Source organism: Cyanistes caeruleus, chromosome 4, assembly GCF_971803275.1.
Source record: "Cyanistes caeruleus chromosome 4, bCyaCae1.hap1.1, whole genome shotgun sequence".
NCBI lineage: Eukaryota > Metazoa > Chordata > Aves > Passeriformes > Paridae > Cyanistes > Cyanistes caeruleus.
The window spans coordinates 76146235-76173348 of NC_141704.1; the positions used below are offsets into that span (position 1 = coordinate 76146235).

Consider the following 27114-nt stretch of genomic DNA (forward strand, 5'->3'; position numbering starts at 1 on the left):
CAATAAAGTCACAGAAGCAATTCTACAAACAGGTACATGGGGGCTGCCTTCCTTTACAAAGCGCTGCTCTTTGAAGTGGCAGCATTTTGACTCTGTCAGAAGCTGAGATTGTGGCACTGAAAATCTATGGTGAAATCTGTCCCCTACTGAATGTCAAAACTCCCAGCAACTTCAGCAAGGCCAGGAAGAGATTTCATGGCCTGTATATCTATCTATAGCAACTCAGAAGCATAAATTGCATTTGTGGGATCTTAAAAGTCAGAAAGCAATGGGTGGTAATCATAACAAAATTGTTTTTCCCAGGATTCTTAGAAAACAGAAGATAAATAAATAAAAATCCAGAATATTTTAACATTTAATTTCCCCAGTTGCTTTTCATGATCAGCTACAAGTCCTCAGACTTTCCCACTGCCAGTGGTCAATGATATAATTCACAGTGATTTTTCTACAACCTTCATTAGCTGGTCTTTCTTAGAGTTGTTACATTTTCCTGTGGGCTTTTCTTGTGTTTTTCTTGGCCATAAGCTGACCTGAAAATATGAGGCTATTTCAGGCTAAAGTATCAAAAAATAAAGGATGCTTTTTCAAACCAAATAATGGCCACACCCCTGTGCCTCCTGCCATTCTGTCCAGTTAGCAGTTTTAAAACAATTTATTTATTTATTTATTTATTTTGCATTCAATTGAAATAGCAGGATTACTGGAGGCAACCAGAATATAATTACAGAGGCTGCAATCTGGCAGTAGAAATCACATTCTTTCAAAAAGAATTTCAAGTCCATGGTGCCAGATGGGATCCACCCAAGGGTACTGAGAGAGCTGGTGACAGTGCTTATGGAGCCACTTTCCATCATTTCCCAGCTGAGCTGGCTCACCAGGGAGGTCCCAGGTGAAGGGGAGCTGGCCAGTGTGACACTCCTGTAAGAAGGGCTGGAAGGAGGATGCAGGGAACTACCGGCCTGTCAGCCTCACCTCAGTGCTGGGAAAGGTCATGGAGCAGATCCTCTTGAGTGTCATCATGCAACACGTACAGGACAACCAGGGCATCAGCCAGCCAGGGTTTATGGATCCTGCTTGACCCACCTGATCTCCTAGGACAGAGTGACCCCTTCAGTGGATGTGTCTGCCTGGACTTTAGGAAAGCCCTTGACGCTGTTTCCCACAGCATTTTCCTCATGGCTTGGGCAGGGACACACACTGTTCACTGGGTAGGAGAACTGGCTGGACGTCTGGGGCCCAGAGAGTGGTGGGGAATGGAGCTACATCCAGCTGGGGCCAGACACCAGTGGTGTTCCTAGGGGTCAGAACTGGGGGCAGCTTTTTAACACCTTCATCAGTGACCCTCAGTCACTTTTGTGTGGGAGTGTTGGGTGCTCTGCAGACAGGCTGGAAGACGGTTGTAGCAAGGTGAGGGGTTGGTAGCAAGGAAGAGAACAAGAGGAAATGACTTCAAGTAGTGCAAGGGAATGTTTGTGTTGGATATCAAGATATATTGCTTCACTGAAAGGATTATCAAGCATTGAAACAGGGAAGTGGTAGAATTATTGTCCCTGTAAATGTATAGATGAGACACTTTCCAGATATTGTCTACTGATGGAGTTAACAATGATGCATTAATGGTTGTGCTTGATGATTTTAGAGGTCTTTGCCAACCTAAACGATTCCATGATTTTATAAGTTCTCACAAAAAGACATATATAGAAGCTGTGCCATGACCAGCCCCACTGTTTCTCTAATCATCCAACACAGGCTCCACTTGCCACAGAATGCCACTTCATGCAACAGCAAGGAATGGGTCTGGGTTGGAAAAGTAGCCCTGTCCCTGATGACCACCAGAACCAGCATGGGTGTTCTCTGGGATCTTCTTTCCCACAGCTTTCTCCATGAGCAGTCACTGATGGGATGGCAGAATTAGGTGCACAATACCAACTAAAACCTGCACTTCCAGCCTCCCCTTCCCTTCTCAGGAATCTTCCAAGCTTGCCATAATACAAATTGATACAGTATTTTAACAGATTACCTATATCTATGTGGACAACCAAACATATAATTGAAGGAATATTCTAATATTCAATTGGTCATATTTTTCAACTGGTATGAGCCTAACACTGTAATCATGACATTACAGGACACTTGCATAGTTTAATGTGGTCATTTTATAATAATATACAAGGCAATGGCATCATTTTGTCCAACTGAAAATCTACATGGTGGCACTGAATCGAAGTTCTTCCAGTAGCCAAAATGAATATCACTATTCAACAAGAAATGAAAAAGCCCTCAAGTTAATAGTATTTCTAATTTATTGAAAGCTGCACATAGAAGAAAACAACCATTTCCCCAGAACTCTGTAGATTTATCCATTTTTCTTTGCATGTAAAGGTAACGTCAAGAAAAAACTGTAAGTTATTCAGGATTTCTCCTTACTGAAGAAATGCACATACTGAAATATAGAACAGTCTAACTTCTGCAAAACTACTTTGAAATAAATGAAATAAAGTGATTGAATAAAATGGGAACCAATTTTACCAGTGGGATGAGGTAAGTGCAGACTGATATACTCTGAATTTTGTCAGGCTTTTGACAGATGTGCAGGTGAAGTCACTTATGCTGTGACACAGCAAAGCAGATGAGCATAAAAACAAGCCTCTGAAACAACAGAGCCCATTCATTTTCCTAGGGTAAAGCTGGAAGTCTTAGAGGGTATCCACCACCTGTTTGAGTCCTGTAGAATTTTAACTCAATATGGAAAATATCCAGTTTGTGGTTGTGACAGTCTATCTAAGCTTGTTCTATGATCAGAAAACTTGTGAAGGAGCTATTTGGACAAGGCCAGTGAGATGAAGTTCTCCCCTCAGAGCCAAATTAGCAATTCAGTGGGTACCTGGCAGCCTCTCAGTCCCACAGACAGTCAGCAGAGATGCACAGCCAAACACCCCTGAACTACTCTGCACCTGGGTCGGTAACTTATGTCTTGTCAGGGCTCACCTTCCAGAAGGAGATTTGTCTGAAGACATCAGGAGACTGTGGACACACCACTTCCTTCAGACTTTTGTTGCAACACACAATTACTCCTCATTTAATCATTTCCTTCAACTGCTCTAGTGACTCATTATAAAATCAATAATACTCACCCACATAAATGCAAGCTCCTAGGACTTCAGACAAAAATATGCAAAGCTTTTTATCTCTGCTTTTCATCTGCAGCTGACTTCTCTGCAGCCTTGATTTGTTGCTTTGATCTCACGTTGGCCAGCTTCCATGCCATCTTTCACTTCTTTTGGGAAAGACTGCACTGAGTCATTGTCAGTGTGGTTTCATGCCAAGCTCCTTCTGTTCAGAGATGAAATTCCCTAAGTGGTGCCTAATTCTCCTTTCCTAAACTCTTATTGGAACACTTTGTTAACTGGTTTTGGTTTTCAAAGATTTGGAGTATAAGGCATCTGCTGACAGGAGGTATCAGGTGCAGGGCCAGCCTTATGGAAAACATAGATCATGTTTTCATGTTCCTAAATAGCAAATTAGAATTACAGGTTTTCATTTGTGGGCTCAAAGATCTTGACAGGAATGCCTATCTGATGGATTATAATTCCACATCTTTTGGCAGCAATTGCTCAAGTTGCCATGAGCAGTTTAAATCTCCACCAGTCACATAATTTGCTCATTGGGAAGCGAGTAGCTGGGTAAACCCAGATGGCGCAGGACCAAGATGTGAAGAGGCATCCACATGGCACAAAGCTGGGTGTAATAAATACAGCTACAAGACCTCTAAATGATACCAGAAGTAGGTGAGTGCCACATCACAGTTCCATAACTTCATCCAGTTTCTAAGTATTTCTGGACTGCGGCATATTGCTTTAGAGTGGGATTCCAAAGTTTCATTTATCTAATATATGTATGTTCTACCACCATAAGGTCTATTTTAAAATATTTTATATATTTACCATTAAATCTGCAGAATGCCATTGGGTTTATAAGATGGAGAACTGTTAATCCAGAAAAACAATGAGCAAAAAAGAAAAAAAACATCTGAACATTATTGAGGCACTATTTGCTCTATGGATATTTAGGGAAAAGCACTTCAGTCCAAAGGAAAATAAAATATAGCCCAGTACCCATAGAGTAGCAGCAGGTAAAAACTTTGCTGTGGAAATGCTCCTACTGGACTATATTAATTTAGGAGTTAATTTCCTGGGCTAACTTGACTACTGTACCTTGAGAAAGACTTTTGTGATTACAGAATAAATTTGTAATGAAGCCAAGACTGGAGACCTATTTCACTTCTTAGCCAGTGTCCTTTCTGATCTATCCTTCCTCAAAACTATCCCTGCACAGCACCACCTCCTGTCATCCAAAACTGCAGCTTCAGGACTACTGAGCCAGCAAGCAGAACCTTTACAAGGATGGCAGCTGAGATGCTCCCAACACTGTCAGTTTCTAACTGGACCCCAAAGAGAGTTTTGCCCTCCCAATGGTCCTACTGGGAAGCATCAGCCAGGAAAAGGAGCATTCCTTTGAAGTCCAGCAACCACTGTGTGCCTGCTCCACTCCTCCCCCAGGGGACTGCACTGCACAGACTGATTCAGTGACCTCACCCAGCCCTGGCTGCACCTTGACCATCGTGAGGCCTCCAAGAGAGTGGAGATGAGAACAGGACAGCAATGTTCCCACAAAACAAACTGTGCTCCTCTCCATCAGGCTCTGGAACACTGGTGGGTGTGCAAGACACTCTTGCAGCAAAAGCCTTACTTAATGCCTAAATTAACAGCCTCAGATCTTGCGCTTTTTGCACTATTGTTGTAAAGCAGAATTGAGCTGGGTTGGATGGACTAGACATAACCACAGATTTCCCCATGAAAAGCAGAAACTTTGTAAACACCCCCAAAAATTTACCCTCAGGGGTAGCCTTGTCATGATCCATGATGGAGGCTACAAGTTGTTAGGAAGATGCATTAGACTGATTAGATTTCCTTCACATCCCTACATTTTTCCTTGTTAATCTAAGGTAGCCAGAGCCAACGCAAAAAAAAAATCTGGTGGAAATGTTAATCTTGATCTCTGCCTGCCAACAAAAACTTGTAGGCTGACTAGTACAAGTTTAGGACATTTCCCATACATCTACTAAAACTAATGGCAAAAGATCTTCTGCAAGTATACTCACTGTAGTTTTTTGATAGGAGGTGTGATTTCAAATCATACTGCATCTAATCTCAAAAGTATTAATTAACATCTACATCATAGAAAAGAAGAAAACTCTTTACTTTCAAAGGAGCCACAGCTTTCTTCTCTCCGAGCTGTAGGTGAGAGGTTTGCTATCATCTGTGATGTAGGACAACACCTTCTCCCATAGAAACTGGAGTAATGTGACTTTATACACTGAGAATTGTCCTTTAAAGCTGCATCTTCTGCTCGTGAGTCTGAAAACAACTGTGGTGTTACACATTGCAGCCAGAGGGACATGGTCTCCATGCCTTTGGTTCCCTGCAGCCACGTCCTGTGTGAATCTAGGACAAGATCAGGTTACTTCAATTACTGGAAAGCTTCACAGAAGTCAGGAAAAGAATTGCCAGTGTTAAGTGAAAACAATCTTGAATCAATGTTGCACTACAGCATCAAGATGTTCCAGATGGATTGTAATGACCAAAAGTGCAGCTGTACTGGCTGTCAGCTGTACTAGAAACCTATGCTAAGTCTGATTTGTAGATTTTTCTTCTACCCACCCCTCCTTTGGTCTTCTTCACCCCCACCTTATTTTCATCATGTCCCTTTAATCGTGTTCTCAAAGATCCCCATGTGAGTTTGGTTCCTTTGGAACAGAGCCCTGCACATAAAATTATCTAAAGCAATCTTTCTTTTATTCTAATACTGACATTCATAATCCTCTAAGGACTTAGAAGAAATAGAAGGAATAATATCAATTATGGGAAAAAGGCTTTCACAAACTGAAAAGGCGTTTTGATCTATTAAAAAAAAATAAAAAAAATCAGTCATTTGTGTTACATTTCCCAGGATAATCCCTGGTATAATTCAAATGAGATGGTTTAGCACACAGAAAAATCAGAGAAATCCTTTTTATGGGACAAACCCACAAGGTTTTGTTTATATAAGATAATTGTAGCTGTGGGATAAAGAACTTTCACTATACCAAATGATCTTCATTCAGATATTACCAGAAATTGCTTCTCCCCTTCATTCCTTTTAGAAGAGAGAGGTGATTACAAAGTCCAGCAAATCTTACTTGTAGACTATTAAAGCTCTTTGGAAGACACACGACCATCTATACTCCCTTCAAGGGTACAGGAAGGAACATGAAGAGATGCCTTGAACAAGGGGAGAACATCATCTTCCTCCTTCTCCTTAGACAAGTGTATTAACAGCCTTGGGTGAGCTGCCTTCTGAGAATAGGCCTGTTTTGTGCTGATAACTAATGCTCCAACTCCCCAGCTGCCCAGCTGTACCATCCAACCTGGTAAGATGCTCTTTGTGTGGTAGGCTTTGTCCTCCAACATATATCTTAGAGTAAAAATAATAATCCTTGGCTCTAGACTGCCTCTTGAAAGCATTTAAGAAATAAACCTAAAATTGTGGTTCTTCTCCCCACTTCTACCTATGCTTTCACTCCAGCACATGCCAACAAAACCCACCATACTTGCAATTTCACTTTGGGTTAATATCTGAGAGGACTTAGCTTAATTCTCTGCATTTTTTCAATTTCTACATTCTTCCATGTTCACTGAAAGAATTTGTCAAACACATAAACAAAATATTTAAGTATTTTTACACTTCCCTGAAGAACAAGCTAGGAGAGGTCACGAGGTCTGGTAGTCATATGCTTTTTAAAGCTAGGACAGCTTGAGGAATCATAAGTGTAGATCATACTTTTATACCAATGTATACTTTTATACATTTTCTCATTCAAAATGAAGGGCAGAGCCTTACTCCATCCTCTGGACATCTGCAGTTAGAGTCAGAACTGGGACTAGGATTCACATTTCTCTACTCCTTGCCCTTTCTGTTCCTCTATATCAAAGCACAACCGTCTTAGTGTTGTGCATTTGCTGTCAGAGCAGTTACATTCCCAAAGCTGTGGACCCTGTAAGTCTGCCTCTCTTCACCTGATAGACCCCTCAAGCCCAATTTGGAAAACTCATGTGCAGTTTTATGAATGCTGAAAAGGGGTGGTGAGACTGCAGAAGAGTTGCCCCAAGCTATTTTTTACCCTTTGACTGCTGGACCAAACTTGTCTCTTTTCTACTCTGCTCTTCTGTAGCTCCCAAAGGAATATGCTGCTTTTGTGCCATATCTACTTCCAGCTGAAAGACAGAGTTTCCAGAGCAAATACAAAATAGAAAAGTGTGGGAGCAAGGATAAAAGGAGCTTCCCCAAAGCTCATGCTTAACTTAACAACAAACAGCAGCTGAGGTGAAGGTAAGAATGATGTATTTGCTTTTCATTAACCAGTTCATATTTTGTGAGGGTTTTATTACTGTAACTCTAATCACATAGAAATACTGTCTCTCATTTTAGCATACTCCAATGAATTATTATAAAGTGCTTTTCTATATTCAGGGGAACACAGACTGTATAGCTGACAGTTAAACAAAATTGACCTGTTTCTATGGAGCTGCACTGACACATCTCGCAGCATTTGATGCTGATACATTTTACAGCCACTAGGAATTCAGACCTCTACTTTTTAGAGAAAAATATATTGCCGAATCAGATAGCTGCAAAATATAGCTAGAAGGTGTAACCAGTGTTTATGTCCAAGGTTCAACCCTCCTAGCTTCATATTTTGCATCTCACATTTTTAAACCACTCATCTCGTTGTTAGACTCATGAGTCCTGAACACTGAATATTCCACAAAGGATTCACAACACTACTTGTCTGTTGAATTTCTTGCCCACCTTTTGCCTACTTCATTGCTATGGAGTAACCAGAAAACTCATTCTTGTCCTGTCACATATCACACACAGCATAGTATGAGCCACAGATATAGTCAGACTGTGCTTTTTTCTTTACATTCAGCAAATGCAACACACTTTAAAGGCACACTGCTGTACTATTAGTTTCATCTGTGAATACTCTGCAGACAACTAGTTTCCAACCACTTACTCCAAAAACTATCAAACCTTTAAAAAGCTGAAGATTTCTGTAAGATTCAGAAGTTCAACAGCATAGGAAACATAAGGAAGAGGAATTGTCTCCATCAAAGGCAAACAGATGTTGCTATAACCTTTTTAAAAAAACCCTGCTCTTGGAAGTGCTATAGTAAATATGTAAATATACTTTGAAATTGAATATCCTTCCTGAAGTGGAAGGCCTGGAGTACAAGAGCTCTTTGAGAGTATGTTTTGGTTTCATGGGGTCATATGTATGCAATACTGAACTGTGCCCAGCAAGGCCTGCAGTCATTGCTGCCATATCCTCTGGCAAGAAGGTTGCAGGGAGGGGAGCTGTCCTAGAGAAAGGAACAGGTAATCAATGTGTGTACACTGTGATGGTATCCAGATGCCTCTGACTGGGCACCAAGAATATATTACCCCAACATACTGCAGGTAGATGGTTTCTGCCTTGATATAAAACAAACTGAAGCATTTTCTGTTTCTCTTCCAATCCCATTCATGTGCAGTTCATATTCACCTCACACAGCTTTTCACTTGTCTGTTTCCAGCAATAAAAGCCCTTAAAGCTGGCAGAAATTGCATTGCCATAAATTACGTTTGCACTATTAAAAATTAGTTGCACTTTGTTTACTCTGAAAGAGAAATTAAATTTTTTTTCTTTTTACACAGAATCACAGGCTGGGTAAGGTTGGAAGGGATCTCATCTCCCACACCCTTGCTCCAGCAGGGCCATCCCAGAGCACACAGCCCAGGATTGTGTCCAGAGGGATCTGGAGTATCTCCAGGGAGGAGACTCCCCACCCTCTCTGGACAATCTGTTCAGGGCTCAGTCACTGCCCAGGGAAGAAGTTCTGCTTCATGTCCAGGTGGAACCTCCTGGGTCTCAGTCCCTGCCCGTTCCTCTGGTGCCATTGCTGGGCCCCCCAGAGCAGAGCCTGATCCCTGCTCTGAGCCCTCCCTGCTCACAGGAACACACAGGGCTGAGGGCCCCTCCCAGCTGGGACTCCTCTCGAGGCTGGACAGCCCCAGCTCACTCGGCCTTTCCTTGTCAGGGAGATGCTCCAGGTCCTTCATCTCTGCAGCCTCTGCTGGCCCTGCTCCAGATGTGCCTCACAGGGCTGAGCAGAGGGGCAGCATCACTCCCTGACCTGCTGGCACTGCTCTTCCTGATGCAGCCCAGGGTTCCAGTGGCCCTCTTGTCCCCCAGAGCACTGGTAGCTCAGGGATAGCTGGCCCAGCAGGGGCCTCAGGTCCTTCTTAAACATTTTCCTTCCTCAAAAGTTTTCCCTCATAGGGTTCTGGCTTCAGACTACCCATATGCTGAAGAATATTGAGAAGCAGGAGCAGCCTTTGGTCTTTGTCCCCAGGAGACTGTTTCCAGCTGTGGAATACAGGTTAGTGCTGCTACGGTGAGTTATGTCCCAGGTGAAATACAGGAAAGGACATTTCTGGGCCAGGAGAAAAGCAGAACAAACCCAGATATTTCACAGTCTTGGGGGATTCAGGAAGAGCAGAAACAGAGGCACCATGTTGAATGGACCACATGGTGCTGGGACCAGAGAAAGCTCTCCAAGGGGATGGTACAGGATGGTGATAAACTGTTTTCTGTCAGTCCAGTGCACTGAACTTAAAAACTCTTTAAGGGGGATATCTTGCCCTTGCAAGCAGCCAGTCTGAACAGTGGATAGCTCATGATCAGCTTGAATGACTGAAACCAAATCATTTTACAAAGCATTTCATCTTCTGTTCAATTAATGTCATAAATTTGAGGCAGGGGATTCATAAAATACCCACTGCTTGTGAAGTATCTTCCACAAATATTCCCTTGGATCACCTCCAGGGGAAGAGTGCTGTCTTTTTCAGTAGCTCCTTCAGAAACCTACGAATGGCACGTGGAGGAGTTCAAATGCAGAAAGCTCTAACAACCCTTTGCTTTATGGGTGTAACCCCCAAAATTTCAAAGGGCTTCTCAGAGGTGTTGCCAAAATTTTCTGTTCCCAGACAGGGATCAGGCAGTGCCCACAGCTGTGGGACCAGGAGTGAGGGCTGGGCTGCAATGTCACCCTTGTGCAGTACGGGGAGGCTCCTGGCACGGCTCCCAGGACTCCTTCTCTGGTCTGTTCCACATTGGGGCTGGGCTGCAGCTCTGGCAGGAGAGCCTTGAAGGAGGAGCCAGGAGAAGGAGTTGAAGAAACAGCTCAAGGAAGAAAAAGTGACTCTTTGGTTTTGCTTTGGGACAAAACACAAGCAAGATAGGAAACAACTGATTTACATAATCATGTTTCTAATTATCACAATGGAAAGACAGGGCACATTGGCAGTGGTGAACAATCCATTGCAGACGAAAATCACCCAAACTGCAGCCTCATCTTTTATTTTTGCCTTTTCTGCACTCATAGAAGGGCTGGAAGTTGATAATGGGGGAGGGTCCTCATCTGTGCTGTACTGACTTGCAAAGGCAGTCATCCAAAACTAATATTCTGGGCCGAGTTCCTGGAGAGGGATGTTGGGGTTTTGTGGTGGGGAAAGGCTGGCAACCTTGACTCTGATCTGTAAAATTCTTCCTTTAGCCCTTACACATTTATTAGCTTGTTTTCACACCTTGCCCTCTTTGAAGGATTATATGCAGTAACATGATGCAATCTGGAGGTTCAGTTTTCAAAGGTGCGTTAAGCTTGAAGCAAACCCTGGCACCCCAGAGAATCCACTCCCCCACAGAAGGTCAGATCTACATTGACTGGCTTCCTAAATTTTCTCTGCCTTTCTGTTTTTTGTAAGTACTGTGCAACTTATGTGTGTTCTAGCACCTCCTTCTTAACTCAACAAAAATGCCATATCTAAAGTTTTAACTGCCATATGTCCTATATAGGCATATGAAGCATATTTCTTTTTAATTCATATTTTATTGGAAGCCTTACAAAGCACACAGAACAGATGCCAGTACATCAAATTCATCATGCCGAGCCTTGATTATACAGACCCCGAAGCCCCAACCCTGCCATACAATCCTTCCTTTCAGGAAATAAAAGCCAAAGAACAGTTCTCCCGCAGGACCACTTGTGGGTAGAAGCTGAAGCCCTTATTACTGGAGGTTCCTTGGATATGATTTAAAGTTTGAAAGTTCCTCATATAGCTGTTCACTCATCATAACGTGCCTCTCAAAGCCTAGGCATGCTGCTCCGAGGAGGAACGCCCGTCCAAAACCAGGAAAGCACTCGGCCAAATATCTACTGCAAGCTTAGGAGCAGCAGCCTTCTCTTTTTCTCTGAGCAGGAGTGCAGCAGATAAGGAGGAATATAGGAGAGTGCAACATCACAAATAACCACCACCAGGAGCTGCTACTGTGTGCAAAGAAGTGCCATGTCAGTCACAACAAAACAGGGTTGTCACCTGAACAAAATCCACTTTGCAAAGAGGAAATTTAAAAGTTCCCTGAGAGTGTGACATGCTATGCCATGAAAAAATACCAATTAAAAAAAAAATGAATAGAGTAGATTCTTACTGGCCTTGTATTTCCTATAGTTTATGGTATAAATCAAAGCATGATATACTACAAAATTTTGGATATATTTACATGTGTTTGGGCTGACCATGTTTACTCACTCAGGGTTTCCACTCCAGCACTTGTTAATGCATTTGGCATGGTCTTATGTAAATACATCTAGGATTTCAAAGGAAGGTCATTCTCTATTTGCCCCTCCATACAGAGGGAACATGCCAGAACTATGCTGAGGATATGGAATGAGATCACTCAAGATCAGAGTCACTGTGGGTGGGTAACGATGAGGTTACCCCTATGGCATATGTTGAAGTATCCAAACCCTCATTATAGATATGATATATTCACAGGAACATAACAAACCCATCTTTGAAACTGTTCCTTGATTTGAAGTTTACTTGCTGCTTTATGGAAGTCACTCCTGCAGTAATTTTCTGCTGGTGTAATGCTAAATGGCAGCAAATAGGGGAAAAAAGGCAGCAGGGGTCATGAATGAATATTCCCAACAGAGGAGTATAGAAAAGGGAATGGAAGGAAAGGATGGTGGAGGAGAATGAGAGAAAACCAGGGCACCAGCATGCATTTGAGGGTGTAATTTCAGAACAGTTCTAAGCCCCTGTTTGTTATTCACTGCTAGGAGTCACTACCAGGAGTCAGTGTTGTGTGTGATCCCAATACCAATGTGCCAGGCCAGGGGAAGCTCCCAGCACTGAGTCAGATTCCCTGCATTCAGAATCAGACCCTCTCAATGCTTATCTTTCATTATTTACAGCTTTTCAGTCAAAGAAAAGCTTCTTGAAACTCAGCCAAGCAATGGAAGTTTCAAAACTTTCTGGGATTTTTGGTCAAAAAGGTTTCAGTGCTATATAAGAAAGGAGATATCACTATCAAATATAAAACCCCTGCAGCAATTTTTTTCCTGTGTGTGTCCAGGCAATTGCCCTGGTCCTTGCCCAGGTAATGCCCTGCAATGAAAACAACAGTTCTGATCCCATGTGACACAGATTTTTTCATAGTTATTCTGTGCTGCTGTGGAAATAAAGTCCATGTTGGTTTTTAGCTTTATTTTTTAGACTTTATGGTAAAGAGTTTTGAATTTATTTTTCTTAGAATAGAATTTTATTTCTTTAAAACACATCTGGCTAGCTGGCATAAAAGGAAACTATAGCTGGCTCAGTCCCTAGAGTTTAAAGGAATATTTCTGGTCATAGGGGACTTAGCTCAAAATTTATTTCAGGATTATGCACTTGAGGATTAAGGCAAAATACAACCCATGCAACACTTACTATTTTATATTTAAAATTTAGAACTGCTTTGAAACACCCATCCAGATTTTTTTTTTTTTTAACTTGTAAAAGATTACTGTTAATCTTTCAAGCTTTAATGCTGAATTTATCTTTATAGGAACTGTACATATCTGTGAAACACATCTGTTCATTAAATGACAGAATATCTTGAAGCCATACTTCAAATGGGTTTGTTTTTTTATTTCTTTTCAAGAACGCATCACATTGACACCCCTAGCTCTTCTGTACTTAGGATGGGATTTCTGAAAGCACTTTTTTTCACATCTAACTCTAGCCCACCTCAATCCCAACAGTGGCTTAAATGGGACCAGGATTATGTCATTTCAGAAGACTTGAAAATCCAAAACTGATGCCTATTATTCATTTAGACCACAATAACTCATTTTTGCAGGGTGCTGAGCTAACTCTCTTAAGAATACAGTTTTCCATGGCTCAAGAGGAATCTAAGATGGAACTTTGACATCTGGATTTATAAAAGCCCAGAAATATTGGGCTTTCACCCAGGTGTGTGTGTGGGGTCAGCTGCAGGAATGATGCCTGGCGCTGTGGAGCTCGCAAGGCAGGTTTAGAGCAAGTGTAACAAAAAGCAGCTCTTTTGTAACACAGTTTTCAGTGAAACTACGGCAGCTGAGTTCCTCATGTCAGGCTTTACAACCTCTATCACTTACTGAGTGGTTTATGTTGCTCAGGGGCTGTTGGTACCCTTAGGTGAGACCCCACCTGCAGAGCTGCCTCAAGCCCTAGGGTCCCAGCACAGAATGGACAGGGAGCTGCTGGAGAGGGTTCAGAGGAGGCACCAAGATGACCAGAGGGATGGTGCAGCTTTGCTGTGAGGAAAGGCTAAGAGAATTTGGTTTTTTCATTCTGGAGAAGAGAAACTGCAGGGTGACCTCATTGTGGCCTTCCAGTACCTAAAGGGAACCTGGAACAAAGATGGAGAGAAATTACTGACAAGGACCTGGAATGACAGGACAAGGGGAATGGCCTCACACCAACAGAGAGTAGGCTTTGATTGGCTGTTAGGAAGAAAACCTTCCCTGTGAGGGTGGTGAGGCCTCAGTTTGTCTGGAGAAGCTGTGGCTGCCCCACCCCTGGAAGTGTCCAAGGCCAGGGTGGATGGCACTTGGAGCAACTTGGGATAGTGAAAGATACCTTTGGCCCATAACAGAGGATGGGATGGGGTGAGCTTTAAGGTCTCCTCCAAGGCAAACCATTCTGTGATTCCATGATTTTGACCTCCTGATGGTCCACAGAAGGAGCTCCTATAGAGGACAGCACAAAGCCTGTCACTGACTTCAGTGATTCACAGAAAGCAGGGCTTCCACATGATGACAAACCTCAACACTGCCCTGTCACATCCTCTCTGTGAGGAAAAAGACACAACTTTGGGGTGTTAATATTAAGGGAAAAAAACAAAGGGGAGGAAGGGATAATGGGTGAGGGAGAAAAAAAGAAAAGAAATTTAAAAAAGTCCCGGGTCGGAGGATTGAGGAATCCTCTGGCCGAACCGGCATTTTGGTCCCAAAGCAAGAACTCAGTGGCACTGCAGTGAATGCAGCTAATCTGCACTCAAATTTATATAAAAAAGTCTCTAAAAGAGATGTAGACCAAAGTCTGCAGTGTCGGGTCCTCAGCTGCTAATCCACAGTTAAAGGGCAGTTCTTCAAACTTCACAGCTCCTTTTATAATCTCTGTCCCCTCAGCTTGTTGCTGGCAGTCCCACCCCTATAGTTATTGTTGATTGGTGCTGGGAACATCTTCTCCTCCAACAGTTTGCTGTCCTTGGGGTAACTGAGGTTTTGGAGGGAAAGTTCCTCATTAGTATGCACCATTGCTGTGGTGTCAAGTTACAAGTCTTCTGGGGCAGGTTAAAAATTCTTTGTAAGATGCTGCTGGTGAGGGGATTTGCTTTGAAAACCTCGAAAGTAACAAACTTAAAAGGGATTATTAAACTTACAAACAATGCATCAATAGCAAGAAACAAATGAGTAAGGGACTACAAAAATAGAGATAATGCTTATGACAATCAAACATTCAATTGGAACACACAAAAAACGCAACCAGTACAATTCTACAATGAACAACTTCTAAACAACAACAACAAACAATTCCACATGCAAAAGCCAGTCTAAGGTTTTATAGATGACATCTCCCACATATGTGTCCAGCTCCACAGCCAACCCCAAAACTCCTGGCCATGCAGGCTCCAGTACAGAACCATCACCTGTGTGCACTTCAACCAGTCCCAGCGAACACTGCAACAAAAAGAGGCATACATACAGTCAGAATGTCTCTTCTCTCACCAAGCTACACAGCAGTAGGTCAGTAGAGCAATAGCAGATCAATACACGCTTATGAGCTGATTTATAAAAAGCAAAATCAGAAATGTAAGAATGAACTTCTTTTCTGCTTTCCCGTGTAACATCACTTTCCCTACATCACATTCAAACATTATCTTGCTCTTTCAGCCAGCTTCTACTCAAGCTGACCACAGCAAAACTAACAGCTCCAGTGACCTTTTTTGCCATATGTCAGCTCAGCTGAATTAAATTTTTGTATGAAACTATTCAGCTCAGATAAGGGACATGTAATAGATCTTGGGAAGGCACACAGCTATGCTAAGAAAGACATAGCACTTCCAGACTCCAGCAAAAATAGGAGAAACTCAGAGAAGCTCATCACACCAATGAGCAGTAAGATTTGACAAACCTGTGTTAATGAAGGAACCATGGTAGCACGTTCAGTTCATTGATTCCCTTCAGAACAGACATTCTACAGATTATTTTTTTTCTTATATTTAACTAAAGTTTGATTGAAACTCATCTTAACCAAACCCATTCACTCACCCACGGCTTCACAGCCCAGTAGCTGTGTTTGAGAAGTACAAGTGGTTTTGTGCAGGGTTTGTGGATATATCCGCCACAGGAGGAGGAATTATTTTTAGACATATCCTGATGCATCATTGTGTTTATGTAGAAAATTTAAAAACAGTTGGTTAGAGAAAATTTGACTTCTCTGTTAGCACATGAGTGAGTGAGTCACATTTTTATTATCTGAGTGGGTCTCATCTACTGGAACCACTGTTTCCAGTAGTTGTATCTAGTACTTCTCACATCATCAGTTCTTCCTCTGCACGTCTCTCCCACACATATTTAAACTTTTGAGTATCAAGAATAAGGGAAGTGGAAACACCCTATTCATTTCAGTATGTAAAATAAACCACTCTTTTGGGGTTAAAATCAGAGCAGCAATTTCAGGATATAGTTACTAGTCAATTAGCATTTCCCAAGTGCTTTGTGCAAAGGTTTTCTGGAAGACCAAAATGAAGCCCCAACAAGCAAAGGCTGCCATGATTTTAACGGAAAAGTCTTTGCTAAGCTATTCCAATAAAGCAAATTATGAGGGACCTTTAAGAGATAGGGTTTTTTCAGTATGATATTTTCACATGAAGATCAATACACTTGAGAATTTTGTTGCATCAGACAAGAAATTACAGAATCATAAACCTGGAAGCCATCTGAAGACAATTTATAATGCACGCTCGTATCCTAAGACCAGCCCTAAATGCTTCTGTTCTCCAAAACCTTTATTTAGCTACTCTCATGTTCAGTGATAGAAATTACACCCATTTCCTGGGCAATCTGATCCCAGTGATTCAAATTCTTACTATCAACTTCTTTTTCTAATGTCTATTTAAACCCAGTCCTTCTTCTAGACCCCACTGGCATAAGGACTAGAGTTTTGCTTCTCTCATTGTAACTTACTACTATGGAAAACAAAATTTCAGGTAAGAGGAAACATTTCTAGATTGTTTTCTGGAAAACAAACCCAGTGCTTGAGATTGCAAAGCATGAGGCCTTTTTAATGTGTTTTTTCTTTCTTTTAATGTTTTCATGCATGTCTATTCTCACTGGTTTTAGTCAAAATCATTACAGAAAGAAAAAAAAAAAGCTGGTTTTGTTGGTGTTTCAGAAGTGGAGTCCCAATCTGATTATGCAATAAATCAGAAAAGGCAAACTACTCTCATGGGACTGAAATGATGGTTTCTGAACCAAAATGGTTTCAGAAAAGCTGAACATTTAGATTTTATCTGAACCAAGCTATGTGAGGCTCTCCCATCACTTGTTAGTAGTCTGGTTTTTCACCTCCAGAGACTTCAGTTTAAATCCTGGTTTAGGTCACAGTGAGAATGAGTTTGGTGGTTTGCATCCTAGTGGACTTCTGTCAACAGTGAAAAACCACCATACAATCCTGCACAACTGGAAAGTTCTGCTTAAGAGAAAGCCTGGGCTGGAATATCAGAGGTCATTACAAGTCAGGACAGAAGGGTAATGCCACAGCTGCATGGAGAATTTGGAACAATACCTGACACAAAGTCCAGGGACAAACATTATAAATTAGCTGCTGGGTTAAACTGGGATGAATTTATTGTTTTTCCAAACTCAGTGAGTTTGTCAAACTCATTTTGAAACTATAACTTCACCTATTACTGAAAAAAAATATGATGAGAACCTCATACTGAGCAATGGTGACAAGGAAAGCAGTCACAGACACTGCACTTTAAATTAAATGGTTTGGAATATGCTTTACCATCATCCCCACAGTAAATAGCTGTTAGAGAAATGATTTGTTGTACAAAAACTTTTCTGTATGAAGGTATATTAAAAAGTTTGGCACCACTGATCTCAAGGGAAGTACAAAAAATAAGGGAAATCATAGAAAATGGTGAGTTGCAGATCAGAGCATGGATTTTACATTTACCATACTAAAAAAAATAAGCCTAAAGTAAAATAAAAAAATGCAAATAACGTCTTCCTCACCTTTTACTCCAGTTGCCCTTTTCTCCTTCAGTCACACAGACACAGAAAAACAAAAGTCCTTCTGCAAACACATAGACTTGTGAAAGAAATAGAAGCAGTATTGTTTATAGGCAGATGCCAAGCACAGGCTTCTCAACTCAGGTGTTCCAAAGCTGCAGATGCCAAGTGAAAGAGCTCACTGTCCTGTTACCCAAAGGACTAAGAGGATTTCCCACCAACTTTCAAAAAAAAAGTTCACAAGTACTTTTGGAGTAGAGATGAATAATTTTTTTCCCCCATAGGAGTACCTGAGGAAAAACCAAATGGAAATGAACAGTTTTTTGTACTGGCAGAAGGCTGGGAATTCAATCACCTGTGCTGGACTTTGCAGGTTTTATTAAATAAAACCAGAACAATTGTGCTTTTTTTTTTCCCTATGACAGTTGCACTAGAAGCTTGTACACACCATGGCAGGGGGTTGAAACTACATGGTCTTTAAGGTCTAACCATCATATGATTCAGTGATTTAGAGGACAACATAAATAAGTTTAAAAATTGTTTTCCTGAGTTTGTGGTGTGCCTAAAGTGAGACTGGAGTCATGAGAAAAGTCACATGCATCCCAGCAGAATATCAGCCATGATGAGGGAAGCTAGAGGGACCTACATCATCCTTCAATAGAATTTATTGAAAACACAGAAACAACCCTCCTGAGAACTATGGCATTGAATTTATCATTCATTCAAATATGAATTTAAGATAACTATTTTTCTGATGCTATCACAGCTTTATCTATAGGTTACTTTCTGAAGAATTCAAGTTCAAAATACATTCTACCTTGATAACAGATTTCTCATACAGTGAAATCTACTGCATAATACAGTAACCCTAACAAATGTGTTCTTACAATAGTTTACATCTACTTTTTTAATTTCACATTATTGACATCCACAGCCCATAGCAGAAAGTCAGCTGTGGGACTGGATCAAAATCCAATTCTCCAGTCCCTTATACATGGGATAATACATATTCAACTACATATCAGCTGAGGAGAAGTAAAAGAGTTTGTATTCTCAGCAACAAGACTGATGGATTTAGTGAAATAGTGAAATAAAAATTAATGTAAATGTAACAAGAAGTAAGAAACATACACTAGTCTATTTTAAAATGGAAACACAAAAAAAGCAGACCTTGGTAAACAAGTGAAATGTCCTTAAAAGGCTCTTTAAAGCCTATTCAAAGCAAAAGTGAAGGTTCTATACAGTTTAAGTTCCATGTTTGCTAATGTCCATCTCAGAAACATCAGGGATCAGATTGATGCATTTGAAGCTGCTGATCACAATCCCATTAATTAACTGTTGTATCAGCTGTGGGCACAATTTAAAAGCCTGAACCTAACCAGGCCTCAAGCCTTCAAGGAGAGGATTGACCCCAGTAGTGAGCTCCTGCTTCATAACACCATTTAAAGCATTTCTTTTTGAATGAAAAGTGATAGAAGCCTCAATTCTTCTGAAGCATTCAATTCCTCATGGTGACATTTTCTGCAAGAATATAGATCACCAGATGGGATTTCTGCACCAAATTCCACTTCAGACAATAGCAGCTTGATGAAGACTTACATGCACTTTTGGGTTGAAATGCTATTGCCTTGCTGTGCAGCCATTTTCAGCTTGGAAGTAGATGTATTTCAGGAACTCTTCAGCATTCAGGACCTGCAACAATCTGTAGCACATAGTAATTGAATCAGCATGGTAAACTTCTGTTTGGAGCCCATTAAATTCAAACTTACGAGAAGAGCCTGCTTCCAAATACAGTACAAATGAAGATCTAATGCAATGATCAGATAATAAGATCAAAAACCAGAGGAAGTGCTTTCTTCCAAAACATAATTAAATTGTAGACCTCACTGATACAGGAGGTCTTGGGATTGAGATAAAAAAACCCATCAGAGAAATACAATGACAATGCATATGTCAGTAGCTATAAAAAACAGGTGTGCAGACTGAACCTCTGGCTGGGAGAAGCACCAAGAGAAGTATATAAAGTAAAATACAAAATTTCAATTGTCTCTGCAATTCCTGTGCAGAGACATGTTCTTTTTTCTTCCTGTCGTGTTCAGGACCAAGTTAACAATCAGAAAGGCAGCACACAGTGGTATGGAAACAGTTGCATAAAATTGCAACCTCCCTCCTCTATTAATCATTATGGAAGTGCTAATATTTCTCCTCCAGACCACAGCAGCCACCTGGAAGGAAGGTCATTGCAAGTTTTGTCTTTGAGCCAGGAAGGCTTATGGCAAAGATTCCAATTAGACCCGTCATTACTGGCTGCACACATTAGGAGAATTGTCTTTATAAAACAAAAAGATGTGGGAACTAATTGCTTTTTCCTTCTCCTTGCTTTTCAGTCAGACTTGCAGCTGGAATCAGTAAGAACAAATGGGATTACCTGGGGTTCCCCCAATAGCCAGCCATGGGTAAGTTATATACTGTAGTCACTGTTTCCTGCCTGCTGGGAAATTGTTTATTCCACATTACTTACACAACAGAATTCTGCAAAGGCAAGAGAAGTCTGGGTCTGCATGTGAATTTGCCCAGAAAAATATACCACCCTACTACTTTAAAGCAACTTTTCTACTAAATTGACTCCCTGAGCCATTCCATAGAATCACAGGTCCATTCAGGTTGGAAAATATTTCCAAGGTCATCAAGTCCAGCCTGTGACTGATCTTCACCTTGTCACCCAGCCCTGAGTACTAAATGCCACATCCAGGTGTTCCTTGGACACCTCCAGGGATGGAGACTCCACCATTGCCCTAGGCAGTCCTTGCCAGTGCCTGACCACCCTTTCAGTGAAGAAATTCCTTCTGATGTACAACCTGAACCTCCCCTGGCACAGCTTGAGGCTGTGTCCTTTTGTCCTGTCCCTTGTTCCCTGAGAAAAGAGCCTGACACCATGGCTGCACCCTCCCGTCAGGGAGCTGTGGAGAGCCAGAAGGTCCCCCTGAGACTCCTTTTCTTCACACTGAGCCCCCCCAGCTCCCTCAGCAGCTCCACAGAGGTCTGACTCTCTACACCCTTTACCACATTCCTAATGGGATATCATAGCTCTTTCAGAGTCAATGAGAAAAATCTATAAAATCTAACTCCACACATACTATTTCAGTGCAGACTGGATGCTGAAGTGTCAGATTAGACAAACAAGACATTGTAAGCTTTACTCTTAGAAGAATTGGAGCATTATGAAGCTTGTGTTTGTCTTTCTGCAATTACAGGGGAGAATTTAGATTAAACCATTCTGCTGTCTGTGGTTTTAATGAAGACCACTTGTCTTGCCTAATCAAAAAACCAAAAAGAATATAGCTGAGATCCAAAAATATCTCAGTTTAATGACGCACACAGGCAGAAGTTTATAAGTGGGTAAACTTCCTTGCTGCACAGCCTCAGTGCACCTGTGCAACAGCTGGGTTTAATCTGTCAAGGACTGTATTTTAGGAGCCATTGCCTGATTTTAGGCTGGAAACTGAATAGTGCCCCACCCAGCCATGTTCCAGTCCACAAACTTTTAACATTTCAGTGAGGGTAGAACAATTGTATTCTGTGGGTTAAAGAAATCCACAGATGACCTATGGTTGGGTGTTTAAAGAGAAGAAAAGAAAGGAAAAAAAAAAATGGGGGCAATTGAGTTAAAAAGAAAACAACCCAATCATCTTGTCTGGTGCAGCAAACAGAACACCTAGACTTGCTAATAAACATGGTTGATACTTGTGCTACATTCATTACAGAACTGTATGGACAAACAGGATTCTGATCAATACCAGCTCAGTTTATAAAGTTCACAGTTTCACTGGAAATAAGAACTGCACTTCTTCCATATCTTTCAACAGTTACATGTATTAATAGTCTGCACCAACAAACATACAGACATACACATAAAGTTCAAATACTCTGTCCAAGGGCCAAGCACAAATAACTATCAGCCAAATGACAGAAGGGTAAATAAACAAGGCTCTAAAGCCTGCAGGCTTTCCCAGCAGTGACTTAGGAGACCTATCTTTGGACACTTTTTTTCTCTTCCCCCTCCAATCGTGGGTAAAATCTTGATACCACTGACCTAAGTGGAGCCAGGTTTTTAACTGTTAGCCTTGCCATACACACCCATCTGTTAAACAGATGGTATGAGGTCAGGGTATGATCTCATACCTTCTCAGGCACATTATCAAACCCCAAAGCATCTAGAGCAAAGGATCTACATGTGACAAGACCACCTCAGCACCACTGCTTCACCCTGAAGATGAGCAGAGCTCTCTTTTCCAAACTTGCAGAAGGCAGGTTTTTCAAAAAGAACCATAAAAATGTTGGCTGGCCTGCTCTGTAAGATCTGACACTGCAGGACACCATTCCTAAGGCTCAACACTCTTTTATATGCCCCTTCTCCCTTCAATTTTTGAAGCCACTCTTCTAGCATTGAAGATTGCTGGACTGAAAAGTGAAACACATAATAAAATTAACCAAAGTTATTACTGAAAAAATAAACCCTCCTTAACACTGTGATTAAATTGCCAATTTATGGCCATCTGGAAAAGTTATTCCACCACCAGTCAATGCAGTCTACTGACGCTTTCACCAATTCAGAAGCTAATGTAGCATCCCAGTGCTACTTGGCAATGTTCTGTTCTATAAATCACAAAATCATTTAAGCCTAGGAAGATCTCTAAAAACATCAAGACCAATTGTTAATCTAACACTGCCAAGGCCACCACTAAACCATGACCCCAAGTGCTATATCCATGACTTGGGATAATGACTTCACTATTCTCTGGCCAGCCTTTTCTGTTGCTTGAAAACCCTTTCTGTGAAGAAATTTTCCTTAATGGCCAACTCAACCTCCCCTGGCACAGCTTGAGGCCATTTCCTTTTGTCCTGTCTCCTGTTATTTGGGAGAACAGACCAATGCCAATCTGGCTACACCCTCCTGTCAGGGAGTTGTAGAGAGCGAGAAGGTCCACCCTTAGCCTCCTTTTCTCCAGGCTGAGCCACCCCAGCTCCCTCAGCTGCTCCTGGTGTTCCAGACCCTTCCCCAACTCCGTTCCCTTCTCTGAGCATGCCCCAGCCCCAAAAGGTCTTTCTTGTAGTGGGGACCCCAGAATTGTCCACAGGATTTGCAGTGTCTCAGCAGTGCCAGCACAGGGACATTTTCCCTTCCTACCACCTACAAATCAACATACTCTCATCTGTGGCCCATCTTGTACACAGTGATGCTGCTCCTCTCAAGGGACTGATGAAAACTCATTGTGCAGGCCATGACATTCCACTGGTTAGACATCCATCAGGGGCTGGGGCCCTGGACTGCATTCCTTGTTTTTGGGGCTGAGTTATGTGTGACCTCAACTGCCATCGTAACCAGAGAAATTAAGAATCCTCCTGAGTCCAGTGACCAGGACCAAGCGCTGGGAGAAGCTCTGCTTTAGATCAAAAAGGTCACTCAAGGCTGAATGAAGTGAGAACACTTGCTTTTCATTTTAATGAGTAAGAGGGAGGGCAACTAGCTGCAGTTGACCTGAAGCAAATGTTTTTCTATAAGTTTTGCTGAACTGGAAAATCAACTTTTCACAAAACCCCTAATCAACACAGGGTTTCATGTTGAATACAGATGGATAAACTCCCCCATTGTATATTGCATTTCTTTTCTTAGAAATACTATTATCTTCTTTCTCTGTTTCATTTTTTTCCTGGGAATTAGCTTCGCTTACACTAACCAGAAAGTTTGAGCTTAGATGTTTAGAGGTGCAAGATAGGATTCCTAATCCCCTAGTGCAGTCACTCTATGGAAATTAGAAAACTTTCTCCTTTTAAGGATTTATCAATGAGTTTCAGCTAATCAAGCACAATAAAAGGATCTAAGCCTGCATATCATTTAACACTAGAAGGAAAAACAATTTGCCAGACACATGCATTAAAAATTAAAAAATACACAAAACCCCAATCCTGTGCCCAAATAAACCCAGAGATTTCTGAGTTGCTGAGGCTATGGGGTGAGGACACAATGCTGAATTCCCATGGTGTGAGAATATGTATACACAAATTACATCTTGAAACATACAACTCATGGTATTATTTGGAGGACGAAAGTTTCACCACAATAGAATGTGAGAGGGTCTTTCTGTCAGTGACAAGCCCTTTCACATGTCTTTGCCCTGAAAAGAAAGGAATGCCAGCACACCGAGTCACTTCTGCATCTCCTGTCACCATATTTTTCTTTCCCATGCTCATCTCAGCCAGCTGTGACATTGTCCCAGCTCATCTTTATTTGAACAGCTTGATGGTATCCTGGAGCAGCAAGGCAGCCCAGCCAGGCAATTCCCATCCCCATCCACAGCTCTTGCTGGTCTTGGCCATATTTCATCACACAGATTTACAGGGACAGACAGACAGCTGCCTCATTGACTTACAGACAGATAGCTGGTGGATGGTAGAGCTCTGAAAGTAATCTCACACTCTAAACTTCATTTATTCATGGTTTGGTTCTTCTCAAGGGCTTCAAAGCAAAAATTAGCACATTTTCTCACAAGATTTCCTTAACAACAAGCTCTGCAGAAATTCCTTTTGCACAAATTCCCAAGATACAGTTTTAACACAGCTTTATGCAAATCTCATTTTTAAATGGAAGATGATTCCTCTACTCACCTTTGCTTTCATGAAGCAACTAGAGATTTTGACAATTGACATTGGGGTGCTCAGCATATGTCAGTTTTGACTCTATATTACCATGCTATTTTTTTTTCTCAAATATTTATCTTGACAATACCCCCAAAATGGTTCAGAAGCATTTTGAATTTCCCATCTGTAAAACGGGAATTAGGGAACCATCCCCAATAAACCCACAATAAAAGGCAAAGTCTGAATATAAGCATCTAATGTCCTTAAGGTGAAATTTGGACTCGAAATCTGAGCACATCTTTCTCAAACATACAGACAAAACATTTTTCATTAAAAAATCAATAAATAAGTAATTAAGTAATATAAGTAATAACTATAAAGTAATACTTAGGTTTTCCCACAATACTTGCACAAGACTAAAACCTTTCTGAAACCTCAGAAAAGGGATGTTTTGATTCTTAACTCATGGAAAAACCTGTTTGGGAGTTACATACTAGGAGGTGTCTTTAGGTCTAAAATCCTTTAAGAATCCGAACATACCAAAAACATACTTCCTATATTGAGTTCAATCACAAACCAAACTGACTTTGTTTTCAGCATCTAAAGAAAATGTTTTCAAATTTCTTCAGTTTTACCTGAACAGGAGACTTTGGACCTACTTGGGTTGAATAACTGTGATGGGGCAAGAATTGCACTGACCTGAAGAAAAAAAAAAGCTGCCAGCCTCCGAACACAAGGCTGCATTTCCCAGAAGACACAGGCACTGCAGGGATGGAGCCATAAGTGATAGATTCTCTGGCCACAGGCAGGTGAAACAGCACATGTTACTGACCCAAAGCTCCCACCATCAGGATGGTCCTTCCCAAGACAGGAGCCAGAACTCCTGTAGAAAGTTGATCCCAAATTATTTGCATCTACTCAGGCAATTGTACTCAGTATACAGAAATCTTGGTTGGCTTTAAGAAAGGATCACTTTGGCCAAGACCTCCCTTTTGCCAGAAGTGACAACTCTGTCTCTCAGCTCCAAGCCTTGCTCTCAGCTCTCCAGCTCAGAGACAACTCTCTCTGTGTCTCTCAGCTCCAAGCATTGCTCTCAGCTCTCCCTCATCATGCTGTAGGTTCAGTTGTGACAGAGGTAAGCTGTGTTGGCAACCACCAGCCCATATCCCTGCAGTTCCTGTGCAGCTGCTCACAACTCTAGGCCTCTCCACAGCACCGAGCCTTCAATCAAAGCAAATTGTTTCTTTCTGACCACAAGAAGAAGTCTGGTTTCATCGTTTTCTTTGGCTACATTGCCTGACTAAAAACATGCTATAAGACTAGGAGCTCCTCACAATCCTCTCTGGAGCTAAAGTCATACAGTTGCAGTTTACAGTTCTGACTGACAAAGCAAAATAATTCAAAACTGCTTTTGAGGCTATGGCACCCACCAAGCAAGCCTTATTTGTAGCTCTCACTTATACACTGAGCAAGCATGAAGATGAAGATACTCGATGAAGGGTTTTGAAGGATGGCATAAAAAAGTTTTGAGGGACCTGTAGTGCACAACATAGGAATACTTGAGCTAGCATGGGAATGGAATGCCACCCAGTTGGCACAGCATGTGGCTCCTCTGCCATCAGTTCAGCCTGTCCACAGCACCCAAACCTCCTTGGCTCACCCTAGGCTGTAATGCAGATTAGGCTTTCCCAGGGCAAAGTGATCTGCTTCACTCCTGTGACAGCAGCTTGGGAACAGAAAGAGGAATGATAATGTTTGGAAACATTATTTTCCAAGTTCATACCTCTCCCAGTTGCTGGAAGAGCTACCCCAAACCCTCCTTGTTCATACTTTGCTCACTAATGGTGCTGCCTTTGTCTCCACTGTCCCCAGCTCCCTGGCACATCTCCTGCTGTGAAACAGAGCCCACCAGCAGAAACTTGTGATAAGTCTCAGCGTGGATCCAATCCTGCAGTTAATAGAGACAGACAAAAACTATACTGAACTGGGACAAATCTGTAAATTTAACTCCCCATCTTTTGTATCATCTAACAGTATGTCAGAAGACCATAACACAGTCTGAAAGAGGGTAAGACAATGTGGTTTCCTGAGACTGGGAGGGATTGGAGCCAGTGACCCAGGAGGTCTCATCCCTTCCCATGCTCTTCTTTTCTTTCCATGCTCCCTTCTTGCTGCTACACATCCAAATGTAGGCTGTAAACTAATTTTAACTGTAAGGGGCATGGGGTTGACTCTTTTGAGTGTCTGACACAGTGTAAGAGCAGGGTAAATAAAACACAAATGCTTATGTAAATCCATCTTTGATTTTGTAATCAATTTAGCTGACTAATTTGTTGCAGAGATTGGCTGAAGTAACATGCCAGAATTTTTACAGCCTCTCTGCCATAAAACTGACAAGCGTAGGTTTTCTGGTTTTGTTTTTACTTCCTTTCAAGTGTAATAACTTCCCTTTTCATAAAATGCCAACATATTCTTTTAAAACTGTCAGGCTGCCATCAACCTGGTCATGATCCAGTGCCAGGCCATAGCCAGACAAGATGAGTTACAAGGTAATCTTTTCTCTGCCAAACAATACAAAGATATTGGCACCTTTTCTCACTGCTGCAAATCAGCTCAAAGGGCCACAGAAATCAGAAACCCAAGAATGACTTCTTCCTCTTTTTGGAGTTTGCCTTGCAAAGCAAGTGGTGTTCTGCAAGGAATCTAATGTTTTCATTAATAGCAT

At 41.6% G+C, this 27114-nt stretch overlaps 1 protein-coding gene across 4 annotated transcripts in view; it reads right to left on the minus strand.

The window, feature by feature from the left end:
* Positions 1-11010: 11010 nt before the first annotated feature.
* LOC111923340 (uncharacterized) overlaps positions 11011-27114 on the minus strand; it is a 58882-nt gene continuing 42778 nt past the window's right edge. The window contains exons 8-12 of one of the 4 annotated variants that reach the window (XM_086885935.1): positions 19350-19452; positions 17998-18040; positions 17754-17905; positions 14086-15188; positions 11011-13855 (exon numbers count right to left, since the gene is read on the minus strand). The gene's annotated coding sequence lies outside the window, so the exon portion shown is untranslated. Of the gene's footprint in view, positions 15189-17753; positions 18041-19349; positions 19453-27114 lie in introns of all 4 variants that reach the window. The other 3 variants (XR_015285930.1, XM_086885934.1, XM_086885933.1) reach the window with 3 other exon arrangements.